The sequence below is a fragment of the Ambystoma mexicanum genome, chromosome 12 (assembly GCF_040938575.1).
Source record: "Ambystoma mexicanum isolate Mex_15411 chromosome 12, UKY_AmexF1_1, whole genome shotgun sequence".
Taxonomy (NCBI): domain Eukaryota; kingdom Metazoa; phylum Chordata; class Amphibia; order Caudata; family Ambystomatidae; genus Ambystoma; species Ambystoma mexicanum.
In genome coordinates, this window is record NC_090936.1 from 1077934053 (window position 1) to 1077954486 (window position 20434).

The window sequence follows — 20434 nt, forward strand, 5'->3', positions numbered from 1 at the left end:
ATTTTCAGTCTGGTTTTATATTGGCACTTTGTTTCACTATGCACTTTATTCTACAACAATATGCTGCTATTTAGAGATGAGCTCGTAACAAAATTTTAAATTTAATATGTATGTTTTAAACAAATGGAATTTAAATAAAATATTCATGTTTTTCAATTATTGTTTGGTTTATATGGTCTGATCTGTGATTCCGAATTTCGGGGGCCCCCTCTCTCCCCAACCCATTGCCGGTCACCACTTTAACTTGAATTTTGTTTCCGCTGACACACTCTCTGTTCACTACATTGTATTTAAGTACCAGGACTTTAGAGCACAGGGTCAGTTCCATATAATTATATACAGTGATATAATATAACACTGAAGACAGAGGTCTGTAGGGGTGTTCAGATAGGTCCTGATGAAGGTCCACGTTCACGTGCACAAGTATAGCCATCATGCCCTACAAACAAGCACATTTGCCATATGCAACCCAGCGTTCATTTATTTACTTATTTATTGGCCATTTGCAAAAAAGATGACATGGGGCAACGTGTCACTTCGGAGGAGATAATGACCCAAGACCGGACAATCAAAAAGGAGGCATGAGATGCAGAAAGGATGAATAGGAGGTGGAGATGTGGTGGAGTAGAAGATTTGCATATTTCTATTGCATTAGAGAATATGCTCAGTAAGTGTTTTTTTGAAGAGGCAGGGGATCAGTGGGGGAGGTGGTGAGGGGAAGAGCGTTCCACAGGACCTACCCCGCATTGCAAATCCGCAACTTCTAAAAGGGTGAATTTGAACCCTTGGTTTGGCTGGAAGGGGAGGTTTGGAGCATTGCAGAATTTTTGAGAGACGGTATCTCCTAAAACAATTTTGAATGTTGGAGGGGTCGCCAAATACAAAGATCTCCCAAGGAATATCAGAGTGCATGCTCCTTCTCCCACTACAGATGCCACACAGGACTACATTTCCCTGAATGCACTCTGCTTCACTCATTATGGATGCCCCCTTAAAAGTGCATGCTGTTAGGGAGAATTCTCAAGAATGTGCTCATTTCCCTTACCTTTTCAGACCCCCAGCAACTTTGCTGGATTTCTAGGATTTGATTTTTTACCTGGGAAGAGTGGGAGCCTTTTCTTTTCAATCTTCCATGTATTTTGATGTGTGTTTTACTTTTGTGTTCTTTGGTTATGGAGTTTTAAAACAACTCCATAGGCATCATCTTTTTCTGTGTGTCACACAGCACCTTCAGTGCAGTGGCACAGGGATGTCTTTCAGACTTCCCAAGGTTTAAATACATTCTCTGGGACTGACTACTGTCTTCCAGAGCATGTAAAGTTAAATTGACTTTACTAGTCTCTTTAAATTTACAGACCCAGCACATGCTATCTTCCTATGGAGTCCTGGAGGGGATGCCTAGCATCCCCTGAGTCAAAACACTCATGTAACAGTCAAAAGTTACCCTTTCCTACTTTAAATGGGTGGTGGCAGTGGTTTAGATCAAACTACCATGATTATTCCTGACCGTGAACAACGGTAGCTAAAAATCGGGCCAGCCATGTTTTTCAATATGGCACCAAAGACCCATCTGTAAAAACAGAGTCCGGTCAACTTTTCTCGCCATTTCTTTTTGGAAAGGTCCTTCTTGTGTTTAACTCTGCGCGCTGTGCACCAGGACCCCCAACCGGCCCATAGAGCTGGGATTTGCCCAATATCACTTTAAGATAAGATAGCAGCACCCGTGAGATGTATGGGGGTTCAGATTAATACTCAAACACCAGATCAATAATGACAACTCAACCGTTTGGCAAAGGGAGTCCGTTTAATGACAAGTACAAAAAACAGGGATTCTCATGAATATCAGCGGATGCGTGATCTTTCTCTCACTTTACAACTCTGAAGAACTTCATAAAAAACACATAATTTATACTGTAAACTCATCATCATTGAAACGTAATGCTTAAAGTTGGCATGCAATTCTAAAGGTTCTAGAAAGGTAACTTTAATATAGGTACTATGGGCCTCATTACAAGGATGGCGGTAACCATGGCGCTAGTAGTGCCATGGTTGCTGCCGGAGTCCGGCATGGTGAATGGCGGAATTACCACCCCATTCCAACGTTGGCGGGGTTGGTAATTCCCCATTCACCATGGCCCTTCCCCATTCCCATTTGAGCCCTCATAGGGCTCAATGAGAAAGGGGAGCGAGCAAATAACAGTATTGCAATTAGCGTTACCGTTATTTGCTCTGAAGTCCCTCAGCGGGTCCCGTCCTTAACGTGTGGTCTGACCACACGTTAAGGACGGGACACGCTGAGGGACCTCATAGTAGGGTGTTAAGGGATTACCGGCACCGGTGCCCGTACCGGTGCCGGTAATCCCTTACAGCCATCTTTGTAATGAGGCCCTATATCTGTATATGGTAACGGAGTTAGGGGATTGGGTAAACACTGTCAGGTGGGGCCTCTAAACCCTTCCTTCAAAATGGCTACTGTGGACGTCACTAAAAGTACAACGTCTCATTGGTTCTACTAAGTATAGGACCCTAGATTACTTTGTCCATTATGATTGGGTTGGCACCAACCCCGCTCATACTTTTCCAATTGGCTTAGCAGCACGCAGAATGGTCGGCCAGGTGCAGGGTGCCCACCAGCTCCCCCGGCCTTCCTCCAATTATTGTTATAATCACTCATCACTTTAGTGGCCATGCGTCAATTATTTCACTGTGGTTGGCCTCAAGACTGCATCTCCTGTCTGGAAAAGTTCTGATATCTTCGCCTGGCCCACTGCCATGCGTAGGTGTGAAAGTCTCACTTCTTCTCGCTCGGCTGGTCACAGGATTCAGACACCATGAATTTGCCTCTTGTTCGTGTAATTAGTGTATTCGATTTTCACTTTACCCACCACCTGCATTTGGCTTCTTATCTCGACCTTCCAGAGCAGGATATTCTGTTCCTTGCTTCATTAATTGTAGCTACTGTTCATCTATTTTAACTGATATGTCGTTGGTTTTTCTGGCACAATTTGCCTCTGCTGAGTTTCCGTCATCCTTTTATTCTCAATTTGTTAAATATGAAGCTCTCCTTGTGTGGCCTTTAGAAACCTTTGGGTAATTCTGCTTCTTGTGCAAAGTGGAAGTATGCTTATATAGCATGCTTCTTTTGAGGTAGATATGTACAGGTGGTGCTTGCCACATTCTATCTTTCTACTTAAGCATAGCAAGATGCACAATTTCCTTAGTTTTCTTGTGGTTCCAAGCATATGTACATGCGTAAACTCGCTGCACATCTTCATCATGCTTACAGCCTAAGCTTCTTACATTTGACAACGTCCTTTCACTTTTGGTTCACAATGTCTCTTGTCCATGGCATTTCGTCTCTTTACGTCATTCTCAGGTTGTCATATCGTCTATATGTGAGTCAGTCTGGGTTTTTGTGACGTCACCATTCGTCTTCCATTAAGACCTTTTTGGCTTCTTCAGGGACTGTACTTAGACGATCTTCATTTCGTTTCATTTGTTGATATGGTTTTTTCAATGGGCACCTTACTGTCCATGGTTTCTTAGGTATAGGCACTTCAATAGGTGCTGTTCTTCTTATAGATACTAGACAGAGACCCGCTGCGGCTCTCTGTTCGTTTATTTGCTCATCATACATCACATACTGGGGCGTGAACGTTCCTAATACTTCAAAATGGACGGTTGCAGTGCTGGCTGTACTTGGGACCTCCTCTACAGCGCCAAACCAGGTTTGGTCCCTTGGTTCGTTGGAATTTGGCGGGCGTCAGTGCTGAAGCCCTCCTCTGGCGCCTGAGTGTCTGGGGTGGACAGGATGTGAGGGAGGTGCCCGAAACTCCCTGTGCTTAGTCTCCTAGGAGACCTGAATGCACTCTGGCGTGATTGGCCAGCTGGCTGTCCAGCAAGGACAGCCACCCTGTTATGTGAGTAACAGCCAGGCTGGAATGAATGGGGGAAAGCAGGTCTCTGGTACTGAAGGAAGACGACTGCTGCAACTCCTGGACGACCGGTGAATCCCTGCTGCAGGTCTGAATTGCCTGAAACTCCATCGTCAGAGAAACCCTTCAAGGTTAACTTCTTCCCTTGAGTTTGGTGGGAACAACCAACTCGCAAGCCACCTGGACACCATCCCTGCTCTGGTCGAATTTTCTTCAGAGTGCTGTTGAAAACCGGATAGCCAGCGGGAAGGAAACCAGTTAGTGGACTTTAGGGCACTCACACCTTAAACTGACATTAAACTGACATTTTGCCAAGCTTTTGGCCTCTTCCCTGGGCAGTGCAGGAACCTCCCGGTGTCTTCCTTCTTGTCCCCACGACTGAAGCCCAGGAACAGTGAGATCTGCTCAAACTGCCAGGAACAGCTGCCTCAGCTACAGCTCTTCTTCACTTTAAAGGTACTGTGCAAATGCGGTCCGGAAATCTTTTCGGCCACGGTGAAAGTTTGTGAAACTTCCCCGATTTAGAAGGCATGTCCTTCCCTAAACCAACATCTAACTTTTCATCTGACCAAATTCTTCTAAGATCTGTGTGCCAAGACTTAACCGTTTACTACCAGAACTGTGCTATCCTATACAAAGACTCTGAACCATTGACATTGGCCCAGGCCTATGTACTGAATTGCTGGTTGTAGTTAACTGAAACCATTTGCCCTGCCTATGAAAGTATTTGTGCTGTTGATTCTTATAACCTTGTCTTTTTACCCCTTTTTAAAGTAACTGAAGTGCCATTTTGCTCCCACTTCAGGGGAGCTGAACGTGTTCAGTAACTTATTGGTTGTGTATTTGTAGTATATTAGTATATGATATTAAGCTGCTCTTGCTAGTGTAATGTTTTTAAACTGACTGTGTAAATAAATGTATATTCTTTTACCAAGAAACCTTGAGTAAGTGTTTGGTTGAATCACTGTATTGGTTGGTCCTTTGTGTAACTTGTTCTACTGCTCACTCAACTCTTGAGATATGTCTAGCTGCTCAGCCAATGCTACCATATTACTGTGTAGTACAGGCTTGTACCAAAAGTGAAATTGTGCTGACACTTTTAGTCTTAATTGCAAGTAGTGTTCCCCAAGAGTACTGCATGTGATTCTGCCTAACACATGCCCATTGTACATTCTTCATATCTCAGTGCAGTAGCTCTGGGGGGCTAGAAATTCCATGATGCCATGTGCCTCATTCGGTCAAGAATAGTTAGAAGACTACATTTCCCAGAATGTGTTTCACCTCATTAAGTGCAGGAGCACCAACAGTACCAGCTATACCTGAATGCACTTGACTGCACTCAGGAGACTGCACGCCGTCTCAAAGCGGTACAAAAAACCACTTCCAATATTTTCAGCAGCTCATTCCAGTCAGACTCACTTTGGTTAAGTATCCAGCCTCTGGCCACATCACCCAACCTTCACCTCATGCATTATGCAAACCTTAATGGAATCAATTGTACCAAACCTCCACTAATACCGTGCACTGGGCCGAGTGGGATCATGAGACTGCCCGTTTATTTTTTTGATGATGTGTTTATAGTTTTTTCAGGTGCATTAGCTCAGGTTGAGTGGTATATGAATCTTCAGCTGGACTTTTGCAAAGAGGAGCAGAAAGGAGTTCTTGTTGTGCTTGCCTTCTATAGGCAACAATGATTCTTTCAAAGTGCGGCATCTCATGGTGACGTCACAGCAGAATAATAGGCTGTTCAGCATTCTCTGTCATGGCAAGCAGATATAGCATTGTCCTCTGTTTCCCCAGTGTCTCTGGGACCTGAGAAATGGAGAGGACGCAGGCCGGACAACCCAGATCTCCCCTGTCACTGTGGGAGCCAAGCTTCTGGCAGTTTATACAAGCTGTGGCTCCCGCACTGACCGGGCCTGCTGATCTGTGCCTCTCGTCTTGGCAGCTAGCAGTCCAACGTTTGGCTCCTGCTCCCTGGAAGGAAGATGGCGGCGATGGTGAGGGAGGTGGGGTATTGAGAGGGCACTCTCAACACGACAAGCAAAGTGGGGCTGGATGCCGGTATTTGATTTTGTTCGGGAGTGCAAATAAAACTTTGGCCTGCGCAAGTCGAGCTTTAAAATTACACCAAATGGAGGTCTGTATACCTTTTATTATGTAAAGATGGAACAATGCATCATTCATAGACGCCTGCATTAAATGGTGTAGAGTGAAAAGGTTGGCAAAGGAATACCCACTGGACAGTTCATTCTCAAAGACAAAATATAAAATGTGTTATCCAATCCTTAGCCTCTCAAGCTGAATGGAAAATAATTCCTCTATATAGGCTTATCATAGTCCCAAGTAAAAGATCTCTATACAAAGACATAAAGAGCCTCTTGGATTCAAATGGCAATCCTATCTTAAATGATTTAAAACATGATGTCTTGACACAACTCACAATCTGTAATTCATCAGAAAGGGAACGAATTGATAATCCCGTAAAAGTTAAGAAAATGCTGGCTGAGAATGATTGGGTTGCTACAAGATCTTTGTTTGTTGATGAGAAAAATTTTGAAGCTATGTTACCTTTTGATAGACCGTTGGGTCATCTACGATTGTATTTGGTAAGGTTCCCAAATAACCACTGGTGGTCTGACTTTTTGAGATTTCGAATGAACTTTGTGGTAACCAGAGAGACCATTAGGATAAGAAATAAGGCTCTGGAAAGCAATGTTTTTTGTGATCAGTGTGATCTTGGGCTAAAACAAAACGCCAGACACCTGCTGATGGTCTGTTCAGGTACTCTTAATCAGAGAATTAAGTACTTCTCATGCTTTGTCCACAATTCCCTCTGGTTGTCATCTGACAAATTCTGGTCACGGCTTTGGGAAGGGAAGGAGACATTTCTGTCACTTGAGCTTCTGAGATTTTTAAAAGAGATTCAATCTCCGAATAAGATCGGAATGCTCATTGGTCTATTGTATTTGGAAGCAATCTTGATTTTGAGCTATGATCAGCATGTATGTAAAAGATATTGTAAAGGTTCAATGGAACACATTTTATTCAAGTTTTGAAGATGTTAATAGAATGAGAAAAGTCATTTTTTATCTCTATGGATGTAATTGAGGATTTTGATTCATTGTCGTGTTATTTTGTTTATTGTATTGTATTGTATTATGTGTTCGTTGTCTGGAAAAAAGTCAAATTTTGACTATGTCACAATAAAAATAAAAATGTTTCTTAAAAATGTGTTATCAGTTTAAACTTCATTGTCTGAAGTACTAATAGGCATTGAATGCAGGTCTGGGATGTCTGCCTTATAGAAAGGACCTTAATTCTGCTTTAAGCAGGGAATACGTAGCCGTTTTCAATGAAAACAGTCCACATTTCTAGATGTAAGTTGTGTTTTAAGAAAACAAATGCTATTTACGCCGAACTATTCAATATAATATGTTCTCAAAGTTAGGCATATGAACTCTTTTCCTAAAATAACCAATGTTTTTTAGAAACATATTTACATGAATGATTTAAAACACGCACTTGAAAAGCATGGTGTATGTTCCTTTTTCCGCACATAGAGTTTAACAATGTTTTACCGCCTCTATGGAATGTAGGTCCATATAGTGATTTCAAAACAGTTGCTAGGATTTACTGGCTGTTGTACAATGTAACACTACAAAATATGTTCTCATGGTTGTTGGGAGCAATCCCCAGGTATGCCAGAGGGACACTGGAAGTTTGCAGACTTGGAGTGCCCAACACCCTCCCCCAGGACAGATGGAGTCAACGGAAAGTTCAAACTGTGGTTTATTACAGACAAAACCAACAGGGATCAGCACAGGAACAGAGATAATTGATGCTCACCTCACTCTACCTCGGCTTGCAGGCTAGTTTTACCCTCTAATGGTGTCAGCACTTCGTCACAACCTGGGCCCCTCTCCAGAAAACCTATTGGGCCAAGTTATAGGGTATTCAGTATTTTATAACCCATACAGGACATTATAGATGTTACTCAACTGGCCCTTGCATGTAAGGTGGCTGGCCTGATCCATCACCAATTCAATAACTAAAACAGTGTTGCAGTGTTGTGGACTTACTGTTGGTTCTTGCCCGTTGCTACTGAAGGCCAGCGTCCCCAAAAGGCATTACCCTCCCCGCAATGAGAGGCAGTAACGGACACGTTAGACCAAGTGCGGGTAAAAGTAAACGGTTCTTTATCTAAATCAAATAGGGCATGCAAAGGACTCTGCAAGCTCCGAGAGCGCTCTGTCTGACAATAGCAAAGACAGTTTTATTTATTACAAAATTTCGTCATAGAAATCTACACACTATAGGGGGCACATAATCTTAGGGATTGGGTGGCGTCGACTAACTATAGGTGCAGTTGTGACGAGCCATTCCATGGTTGGTGGACATCAGCGTGGTGCCAACATGGGGTGGATAGGTCAGCTGGGCTCATCGGGGTGGGGCTGCCAGGCCAGGCGCGGTCAGTGTCGTTGATGAACGGGCGCCCTGACATTCTGCCCTTGTGGCCAGACACACAACATTCATTAATTTAGATAATTCCATTTGTCCTGTAAATCCTGCAATAGGTTACTCTAACGGTTAATAAGACACAGGAGGAATACATATAATGTGAAGCTTTACCAATACATCAAGACACTGTTACTTCTGACCTGTTGACCGGATGTCATAAACCTGGGTGTCTGGTCTGAGGGCATGAGGTGAGCTGCCCTGTCATTCTGATCCCGTTAGATGTAGTGAGGAATTACTTTATGATGTGTTAGTACAGGGTTGAATATCTGCTCTCCAAAGCCCATTAACTTGGGGTGAACCGGAGTTCCACTAGATCAGCGAGGGTGGACCTCTGGCCCCTTGGGGTGGTGGGGTTTATGACCGGGTTGTAAATAATTCAGTTGGCCGACCATGGCGGTCTGGGACATGGGGGGAGGCGAATACTTGAAGCAGGTCCAGTAGAGTGGGGGGAGGTGAGGCTGTGCTGCTCGCACAACAGCTTGTCCTGGCGTGCCTTGGGAGGGGAGGGGAGGGGAGATGGCCTTGGGTGTGTGTGTGTGTGTGTGTGTGAGCAATTCTCTGTGCTTGGGCTGCACACTTATGAAAAACAAGGAGATTAATTAATAAAGTTGGTAATACTAAAACGTTCACACATTTCTACTGTCTATACTTTCGTCTACTATTTTATATTCGTCTACAATAATTTGGCATTGTCTCATACATCACTAAACATCGGCCAACTATATTTTTTGCAATTTCACATGGTATTAGCTGAATAACACATGAGGTAGCATTAGGTTTGATGGTGTACCCAGGAGCATGGAAGCAATAAATCCAGAGACGATAATACATTTTCAATCTGGCTTGTACATTTAAATGTATCCCTCTATACACACACATGTTTACAGTAATGCTTTGTTTGCCTTCCGTTGTACTTAGCAGCATTTGTTAGTTAGCCCTAGGTGGTCAGTATCAATTTCTTTTCATTAAGTCTTCTAGGCACATGGTATCACGTAGGAGCTGAGGTCGTGTTTGCTTTACCAATACTTATCAATTTGTATTTGTATTCCTTCCTTAAACATAGATGTTCATATTTAATATAACAATCTTTGTGAATCGTCAGGCATTGGAGTGTAGTTGGACATCGACAAGGGTTCATACAAGAGAGTATTGCCATCATATATTTTACATATTATGGGTTAGATGCAGGGTCGAGCCCTGTTCTATTAGGATGGTTTTCTGTTATTTTCCAGACTTAAACCGTGAGTCGGGTCACTTCGGGGACAGTGATGTACAGCGGAAGGTAAATGATACAGTGTTTGTTCTGATACTTGTTTGTGTCTGGTTGTTCGTGAGAACGGGCCTTCAGCAGATCTGCCATGGAGCAGAGGCGCCGGGGTAAGGGCATGGCTCTCTGTGAGTGCGGGCCATTCTGCAGCATTCGCAGGCAGGCTGTCTCACTGGGATTCAGGTATCAGTATCTAAAATGGAGTCCTGATACTTTTCAAAATGGTGTCCATGGACTGATACAGTACAACATGATCGGTCCTGTGTGTCAATCACTAGTCACCCCGTCACCTGGGCCCTGGTGACAGGGGCGCCCCTGACGAGCCACGAACCTCAAAAGGTGGGACATGCAGGGGAGGGGGGTCTCCTGGACCTGTCCTCCCATACACCACCCACCCTTAGGGTACTAACTGATTGGCTCGAGCTGACATCCCCAGGCATGGGACCCAAAAATGTTCTCAGCTCAGTGTGTACCTTTTCAAGGTGCTGCAAACGAGTATGTGTCTGTGTTGTAACTTGTGTGCACCACTTTTGCCTTATGAGAGTGCTCTCCTGTCCAGCGCATCACTTGTTGCATACTGTTGCAGTCTATGCCTCGCTGCCTGGCACCAGCTCTCCTTTCCTACCATTGATCACTGTCCATTGTCTGCTTCAGCCACATCGCATGTTGAGAGACCACAAATTTGAGCTCCGCAGCTCTGAATTATGAGGATTTATTCTTATTTTCTGTAGCTGGTCCCTTGTCGTCTGGGGATTGGAATGTCATCCGTATCTCTTGACCTAGGCTGCGGATTCTGTCTCACACATCTTGTGCTCTTTCCAGCCTGAATCAGATCAGCTCATCTCATGCTCAGTGCCTTGAGGCCTGCTGTATTTTTCCTACACCTTATAATGCAGTTTCTACAGTGTCCATGATATACTGCATTTCCACAGGTTAGTCACACTTGGCTCTGTCATGTCCCATAGGTGCTCCTACAGTTCCATAGGGTAATTCATGTTTACGCTTCTGCAAGCTTTGCTCAGGATCTCTTGTCTCTTGCGGTATCTGCATTGCTGCATTTGGCTAATGGCAAAAATAATAAAAGCAATGACAGTATGTATATATATGTATACATATCTGTCCTCTAACTATACAACTGCACGCTCATGTTCTTCATGTATTTAAGTGTGTGTGTTAGTGTCCCAAATTACGGATGGCATGTGTGCTTCATGTCTAACGCTGCTATGTTGTGGTGTTTCTAACAACATCATCAACATGGCTTCTTGGTGTTTAGTCCAGGCTGTCCATGCAGGTATCTCTGATCATGGCCTGTGACTCTTCATCCACGTATGGATAGATATGTATGTCCCTTAGTCTGTATGGCTGGCTGAGAGGATACCTCTCAACATGCTTGTCAATCATGGGTCCATTAGGAATTCATCCCAAATAGAATTGATGATTGCTGTGTTTTCTGGCCTTCTTTCTTGTCATGAATTTAGTAGGAGGGGGTGTTGGTGGCAGGATCCGAACCCCTCTTCAAGGTTTAATCGGTGCAATGTCGAAGGTTACCTCAAAACCCCTCAACGTTGCAATGGCTTCGTGGCTTGCACACAATGTGGCCTGATATCCATTGCACATCTTGTATAGGGGAGTTAGTGTTAGGCAAGGGAACATGCTTCAACTATTTTGTACAAATGAGGAGTCGTTTCCTGGAAGTCATGCATTCCAAGACTTCCGACTATGGAAAGAGAATGGGCCAAGAGATTCCACTTTTGGAAACATTACACATTTCACAAGATGTAGTGACTTTAAATACAACAAAATATTGTCAAGTCACCATCGTCAGGTGTTGCTGAAGCAGGACGTTGTCTCCCTCAGAAGTCAGAACAATGTTCACCTTAACCCTTTGTGTGAGAACCCCACTGCAACATACAAAAAGAACGGTGTTGTGTTACTCAACCATAAGGGATTGCGCATTAACTCAACACCACCAGAGATATGCTTAATGTCACCAGAATTCAAGAGCTGGAGACAGGAGATAATGCCCCATCAGTATTCAAGGAACTGTGGACACCTCTCCCTATCGAAAGCCCGAGGCAATGAGGCCTGAACCACAAAGAGTGAATGTGACAATGGCCTGGTTCGGTTCGTCGTGAGATGGACCAGTGTTAGGAATCCTGCATCAAGCATGGAAGGCCTCCACCATATGTACTAGTAAACTCTCCAGTTTTAGAGACAGCATGACGTCATTCCAGGATAAAACAAGTGGGGAAAGAATGGGGTGAGCCCCTTAGTGTTGGCCCGACAAGACACAAAAGGCTATGCTAACTCAGGCAAAACACTGAGTATGTGAGAATGCCATCCTCAGCTGCTCATTGCCTTTAATGCTCCTGGGTTCAGGGCCCTTCCCTTCTGTCTCATCATTTCCTGTTGGGCTTGATGCCATCAGCCAAGAAGAGCTGCAGGACCAATATGGCTGCGAGAGCCTGGAAGGAGGTGCTGAACCCCAAAAGCGGAGCCACTTAATGATTGTGCCTTTTGGAGTCGTTTTGTGAGCCACACCAGAACGGCGAACCCCAGGAGAGCGAAAATCATCAGACTGTTCTTTAAATGAATGCGATGGAAAGCCTTGGGAAACAGAACCCTTTGCCGCAGTCAGACAGACATTCACAAGAGGACCATTTGTGCACATGCCACAAAATTGGCAAGAGTGATCACACCTTTACAAGTCAATGGCTAAAGGAAATGGATCTAAATGAAGGTTTTGGATCATCTTGCGGAATTAATGAAGCACATGTGTGTAAGCATTAGCTGTTTCTGATATCAGTTAAAAGGGGCCACACTGCGACAAACATGTCTCCTTAGTTTGCCTTAGTATGTATGGAGTTCAGGCATAACATGACGGCCACAGTTATACACAGTCTGAGTTTTGATGGCTCAAAGGGACATGCTGAGACGATAAAGCAGTAACACGTCCTCACATGAGGTCAGACACTGAAAGGTGGGATTACGTGTTGGGACTAAATGAAATACACAGAATGAAAACAACTTTTTCCTCACTTGTCCCAGAGGGGTTCTAGACGGTGGCAAAACAGACCTGTCATTCACATTTGGGAGGTCACTGAGTTGTGTTTCTCAGCATGACTCAATTCTGTTAATGAGATAAAGGCAGAACATACAGAGGCGGCACATGCTTCGATATGCTGAAGATACTTAAAATAAAAGCTATTGAGGAGGTTATTGTGAAATGCAGTAAGCTTAGTGCCAGATGGACTACAGAACATGCTACTCAAGAAAAATCTGACATTGTGGGCTTCTCTAGGTTTCCCATTAATCATGGCAGTGATTGTAATTGAGTAAGTACTTGTTTTCTGGCAGGAGTAACATGTGAATGCTACTTTAGAGGAGCATTGTGAAAGCTAAAATGCGTTGACTGCCATATGCCAAGTGCAGCCCAAAAAGAGCAAGGTTTTCATGTGAAGACTAAAAGGACAGAAATAAAGTTCTCCCCATGCCAAAGAAAGACAAGCGCACACTTCAGAAATAGCAAGTAGATAAGAGCAAATGCAGCTCTGTCAACCCTGGACATGTGTGACTCTTTCCATTGCATTGACTGCAGAAGGACCTGCCTCTACCCATATCCCTTTTCCAGCTGCATCCAAGGTAAGGCTTCCTGACCCTTTTGTGCCTTGGTTTACCATCTGCATTTATTTTGTAAAAACAAGTAAATATCCGTGCCCAGGCCCTGCTTGCCACTATCCCTCCCGAGCTCCCCTTCCTGGTTTCCCAGCCCTCTCGCCTCCCATCCCGCCCCCCTGCTCTGATTGGAGCCTCGCTCCGTGTACGTCGTGTAAAGCGGTCTGCAAGAGCCCGCTGGGCTCTTTTCCAGCTGCATCCAAGGTAAGGCTTCCTGACCCTTTTGTGCCTTGGTTTACCATCTGCATTTATTTTGTAAAAACAAGTAAATATCCATGTCCAGGCCCTGCTTGCCTCTATCCCTCCCGAGCTTCCCTTCCTGGTTTCCCAGCGCTCCGGCCTCCCATCCCGCCCCCTGCTCTGAATGGAGTCTCGCTCCGTGTACGTTGTGTAAAGCAGCCTGCAAGAGCCCTCTGGGCTCTTTTCCAGCTGCATCCAAGGTAAGGCTTCCTGACCCATTTTTTCCTTGGTTTACCATCTGCATTTATTTTGTAAAAAAACAAGTAAATATCCGTGCCCAGGCCCCGCTTGCCTTTATCCCTCCTGAGCACCCCTTCCTGGTTTCCCAGCCCTCCCGCCTCCCATCCCGCCCCCCTGCTCTGATTGGAGTCTCTGAATCTCCCATCTCCCTTGTCCACCTCCCTGCTCCCATTTCCTGTTTCCCTTCGTTTTGGCCTCCCCCCATCCACAACATCCCTGATTGGTCAGACCTCCAGCCTTAATCAACCCTCCCAGGGCAGCCCCCTGCCCAGCAGCCCCTGCGGCTAAGGGCCCCAAGGCAAAGGATGGCTCCTACAGAGGCGGCTCCAGATCGTGTCTGCAGATGACCACAGCGGAAGCCAGTAGCCAGCCGTCAACCAACACCAACCACTAAAGTAAGTGTGAAACAGGTAGGGAGTAGAGCAATTACTCTATCCATTAATTAACCTACCTCTGAACAGTGAATTTTTGTGTATACCACACTTAGTCCTATAAATGTTAGCTTGCACCACACCTGGATGTAGTAAAGAACATTAGTATGTATGTAAGACGCATTTAGATAGAGTTGTGAAGTTCAGCCTGCATCGGACCCGGACCGACTCGCCAATGATAACAACTGCCTCTTAACACTGTGTTGTACTCAGCCTCCTAACACTTTGTCACATCTAGATAGTGCGCTGAAAGATTACTGTGTTGTACTCTGCCTCTTAAGACTCTGCCTCTTAAGACTGTGTCACATCCGAATAGAGCGCTGAAAGTTTACTGTGTTGTATTCTACCTCCTAAGATTGTGTCACATCTAGATAGAGCGCTGAAAGATTACTGTGTTGTTTCCTACCTCCTAAGATTGTGTCACATCCAGATAGAGCGCTGAAGTACTACTGTGTTGTACTCTGCCTCTTAAGACCGTGTCACATCCAAATAGAGCGCTGAAAGATTACTGTTTTGTATTCTACCTCCTAACATTGTGTCACATCTAGATAGTGCACTCAAAGATGACTGTGTTGTACTCTGCCTCTTAAGACTGTATTGTACTCTGCATCTTAAGACCCTGTCACATCCAAATAGAGCGCTGAAAGACAACTGTGTTGTACTCAGCCTCCTAACACTGCGTCACATCTAGATAGTCTGCTGAAAGATGACTGTGTAGTACTCTGCCTCTTAACACTTTGTGACATCTAGATAAAGCCCTGAAAGATTACTGTGTTGTATTCTGCCTCTTAAGACTGTGTCACATCCAAATAGAGCACCAAAAGATTACTGTTTTGTATTCTACCTCCTAAAATTGTATCACATCTAGATAGTGCACTCGAAGATGATGGTGTTGTACTCTGCCTCTTAAGACTGTGTTGTACTCTGCCTCTTAAGACTGTGTCACATCCAAATAGAGCACTGAAAGATTACTGTTTTGTATTCTACCTCCTAAAATTGTGTCAGATCTAGATAGTGCACTCAAAGATGACTGTGTTGTACTCTGCCTCTTAAAACAGTGTCACATCAAGATAGTGCGCTGACAGATTACTGTGTTATACTCTGCCTCTTAAGACTGTGTCACATCCAAATAGAGCGCTGAAAGATTACTGTGTTGTATTCTACCTCCTAAGATTGTATCACATCCAGATAGAGCGCTGAAATACTACTGTGTTGTACTCTGCCTCTTAAGACCCTGTCACATCCAGATAGTGCGCTGACAGATTACTGTGTTATACTCTCCTCTTAAGACTCTGTCACATCCAAATAGAGCGCTGAAAGATAACTGTGTTGTACTCAGCCTCCTAACACTGTGTCACATCTTTATAGTGCGCTGAAAGATTACTGTGTAGTACTCTGTCTCCTCAGATTGTATCACATCCAGATAGAGCACTGAAATACCACTGTGTGTTACTCTGCCTCTTAAGACCGTGTCACATCCAAATAGAGCACTGAAAGATTACTGTTTTGTATTCTACCTCCTAAAATTGTGTCAGATCTAGATAGTGCACTCAAAGATGACTGTGTTGTACTCTACCTCTTAAGATTGTATCACATCCAGATATAGCGCTGAAATACTACTGTGTTGTACTCTGCCTCTTAAGACCGTGTCACATTCAAATAGAGCACTGAAAGATTACTGTTTTGTATTCTACCTCCTAAAATTGTGTCACATCTAGATAGAGCACTCAAAGATGACTGTGTTGTACTCAGCCTCTTAAGACTGTGTTGTACTCTGCCACTTAAAACCCTGTCACATCCAGATAGAGGGCTGAAAGTTTACTGTGTTGTACTCTGCCTCCTAACACTGTGCCACATCTAGATAGTGCACTGAAAGATTACTGTGTAGTACTCTGCCTCCTAAAATTGTATCACATCCTGATAGATTGCTGAAATACTACTTTGTTGTACGCTGCCTCTTAGGACCGTTTCACATCCAGGTAGAGCACTGAAAGATTACTGTTTTGTATTCTACCTCCTAACATTGTGTCACATCTAGATAGTCCACTCAAAGAGGACTGTGTTGTACTCTGCCTCTTAAGACTGTGTTGTACTCTGTCTCTTAAGACCCTGTCACATCCAGATAGAGCGCTGAAAGATGACTGTGTTGTACTCCGCCTCTTAAGACTGTGTCACATCTAGATAGTGCGCTGAAAGATTACTGTGTTGTTTCCTACCTCCTAAGATTGTGTCACATCCAGATAGAGCGCTGAAGTACTACTGTGTTGTACTCAGCCTCTTAAGACCGTGTCACATCCAAATAGAGCTCTGAAAGATTACTGTTTGGTATTCTACCTCCTAAAATTGTGTCACATCTAGATAGTGCACTCAAAGATGACTGTGTTGTACTCTGCCTCTTAAAACAGTGTCACATCAAGATAGTGCGCTGACAGATTACTGTGTTATACTCTGCCTCTTAAGACTGTGTCACATCCAAATAGAGCGCTGAAAGATTACTGTGTTGTATTCTACCTCCTAAGATTGTATCACATCCAGATAGAGCGCTGAAATACTACTGTGTTGTACTCTGCCTCTTAAGACCCTGTCACATCCAGATAGTGCGCTGACAGATTACTGTGTTATACTCTCCTCTTAAGACTGTGTCACATCCAAATAGAGCGCTGAAAGATAACTGTGTTGTACTCAGCCTCCTAACACTGTGTCACATCTTTATAGTGCGCTGAAAGATTACTGTGTAGTACTCTGTCTCCTCAGATTGTATCACATCCAGATAGAGCACTGAAATACCACTGTGTGTTACTCTGCCTCTTAAGACCGTGTCACATCCAAATAGAGCGCTGAAAGATAACTGTGTTGTACTCAGCCTCCTAACACTGTGTCACATCTTTATAGTGCACTGAAAGATTACTGTGTAGTACTCTGCCTCCTAAAATTGTATCACATCCAGATAGATTGCTGAAATACTACTTTGTTGTACGCTGCCTCTTAGGACCGTTTCACATCCAAATAGAGCACTGAAAGATTACTGTTTTGTATTCTACCTCCTAACATTGTGTCACATCTAGATAGTGCACTCAAAGAGGACTGTGTTGTACTCTGCCTCTTAAGACTGTGTTGTACTCTGTCTCTTAAGACCCTGTCACATCCAGATAGAGCGCTGAAAGATTACTTTGTTGTACTCTGCCTCTTAAGACTGTGTCACATCCAGATAGTGCGCTGACAGATTACTGTGTTATTCTCTCCTCTTAAGACTGTGTCACATCCAAATAGAGCACTGAAAGAAAACTGTGTTGTACTCATCCTCCTAACACTGTGTCACATGTAGATAGTGCACTGAAAGATTACTGTATAGTACTCTGCCTCTTAAGACTGTGTCACATCCAAATAGAGTGCTGAAAGATTACTGTGTTGTACTCTGCCTCTTAAGACTTTGTCACATCCAAATAAAGTGCTGAAAGATTACTGTGTTGTATTCTACCTCCTAAGATTGTGTCACATATAGATAGTGCACTGAAAGGTTACTGTGTTGTATTCTACCTCCTAAGATTGTGTCACATCCAGATACAGCACTGAAGTACTTCTGTGTTGTACTCTGCCTCTTAAGACCGTGTCACATCCAAATAGAGTGCTGAAAGATTACTGTGCTCTATTCTACCTCCTAAGACTGTGTCACATTGAGATGGAGCGCTGAAAGATTACTGTGTTGTACTCCACCTTTTAAGACTGTGGGCCTCATTCCGAGTACGGCGCTAACCAATGGCGCTATTAACGCCTTGGTTGACGCCGTACCCGGACCGGCAGCGCCTTGGTGGTTGGCGGAATTACCGCCCCATTCCAAGGTTGGCGGGGCGGTAATTCCCCAATCCCCATTTACCCTTCCCCATTCCCATTCTTGCCCCATAGGGCATAATGGGAGTGGGGAAGGCGTCAATTACGCCACCGTAAATTACGGTGGCGTAATTAACATCAAGGTCCCTTAGCGCCATGGTATTTAACGCCTGCTAAAAGCAGGTGTTAAAAGCACCATGGCGCTAAGGGAACTCGGAGTATGGCGGTAAGGGATTACCGCCACCGCTCTCGTTAGCGGTGGCCGCTATCCCTTACCGCCATACTCGGAATGAGGCCCTGTGTCACATCCAGAAAGTGCGCTGAAAGATTTCTGTGTTGTACTCTGCCTCTTAAGACTGTGTCACATCCAAATAGAGCTCTGAAAGATTACGTTGTTGTACTCAGCCTCCTAACACTGTGTCACATCTAGATAGTGTGCTGAAAGATACTGGGCCTCATTACGACCCAGGCGGAGGACCATGGTGCTATTAGCACCATGGTCCATGCCGGTGTCCGCCATGGCGGAATGGGGAATTACCACCCCATTCCGAGGTTGGCGGGCGGTAATTCCCCATGCCGCCATGGCCCTTCCCCATTCCCATTTTTGCCCATAGGGCTCAATGGGAATGGGGAAGGCGGTAAGTACGGTGCCACAAATTGCGGCACCGTACTTAGCACCAAGGTCCCTTTGCGGGTCCCTACTTTAACGGCTGGTAAAACCAGCCGTTAAGGTCGGGTCCTGCAAAGGGACCTCATAATTAGGCGCCAATAGGTTAACGGCGCGGCAGCCTTTTACGGCGCCGTTAACCCATTAGCGCCTGGGTCGTAATGAGGCCCACTGTGTTGTACTCTGCCTCTTAAGACTGTGTCACATCCAAATAGAGCACTGAAAGATAACTGTGTTGTACTCAGCCTCCTAACACTGTGTCACATCTAGATAGTGCGCTGAAAGATTACTGTGTAGTATTCTGCCTCTTAAGACCGTGTCACATCCAAATAAAGTGCTAAAAGATTACTGTGCTGTATTCTACCTCCTAAGACTGTGCCACATCCAGATAGAGCACTCAAAGATTACTGTGTTGTACTCCACCTTTTAAGACTGTGTCACATCCAGAAACTGTGCTTAAAGATTACTGTGTGGACTCTGCCTCTTAAGACTGTGTCACATCTAGATAGTGTGCTGAAAGATTACTGTGTTGTACTCTGCCTTTCAACACTGTGTCACATCCATATAGTGTGCTGAAAGCTCACTGTGTTGTATTCTATCTCCTAAAACGGTGTCACATCCAGATAGAGCGCTGAAAGTTTTATGTGTTGTATTCTACCTCCCAAGGTTGTGTCACATCTAATTAGTAAACTGAAAGATTACTGTGTTGTACTCTGCCTCTTAACACTGTGTCACACCTAGATAGTGCGCTCAAAGATTACTGTGTTGTACTCTGCCTCTTAACACTGTGTCACATCTAGACAGTGCGCCCAAAGATTACTAGAAAGTTTAATGAGTAGCATTCTACTGTGAATGTGTCACATCTAGATATTGTGCCCAAGAGATATTGGGCCTCATTCCGACCCCGGCGTTAACCAAGGCGCTATTAGCGCCTTGGTTGACGCCGTTATTTTTCCGACTCTGCCATGGTGAATGGCAGAATTACCGCCCCATTCCAAGGTTGGCGGGGTTGGTAATTCCCCATTCACCAAGGGCCCTTCCCCATTCCCATTTTTGCCCCATAGGGCTCAATGGGAATGGGGAAGGCGCTAATTACGGCACCGTAAATTACGGTGCCGTAATTAGCTCCTAGGTCCCTTTGCGGGTTGGTTTTTTAACGCCTGTAAAAAGCAGGCGTTAAGTACCAACCCGCAAAGGGAACTCGGAATAGGGCGGTAAGGGTTTAACGGCACCGGTCTCGTTAACGGTGACCGTTAACCCTTACCGCCCTACTCGGAATGACCCCCATTGTGTTGCATCCCGCCCCTCAAATCTAGATAGCGCACTGAAAGTTTACTGTGTTGAATTCTACCTAGTAAGACAGATCACATCTGGATGGTGTCATCGTCTCACAAATATCCACCACTCACACCGGTCCTGATTCCTTGAACCCTGCGTTCCCTCCCTCCCGTCCTCACTCAGTTCCCACAGCTTGCAACCCGCACACTAGCTCCCACCTTCTCTAGCCCCCCCACCATTCCTTCCCTGAGCACGCCCGTAGAAGTCACCCCACCCACCTCACTTCAGCATAACGCCACTCGCCCAATCTCCTACCACCACCCCTCATCCAACTCTAAAATCAGAGCCGCTC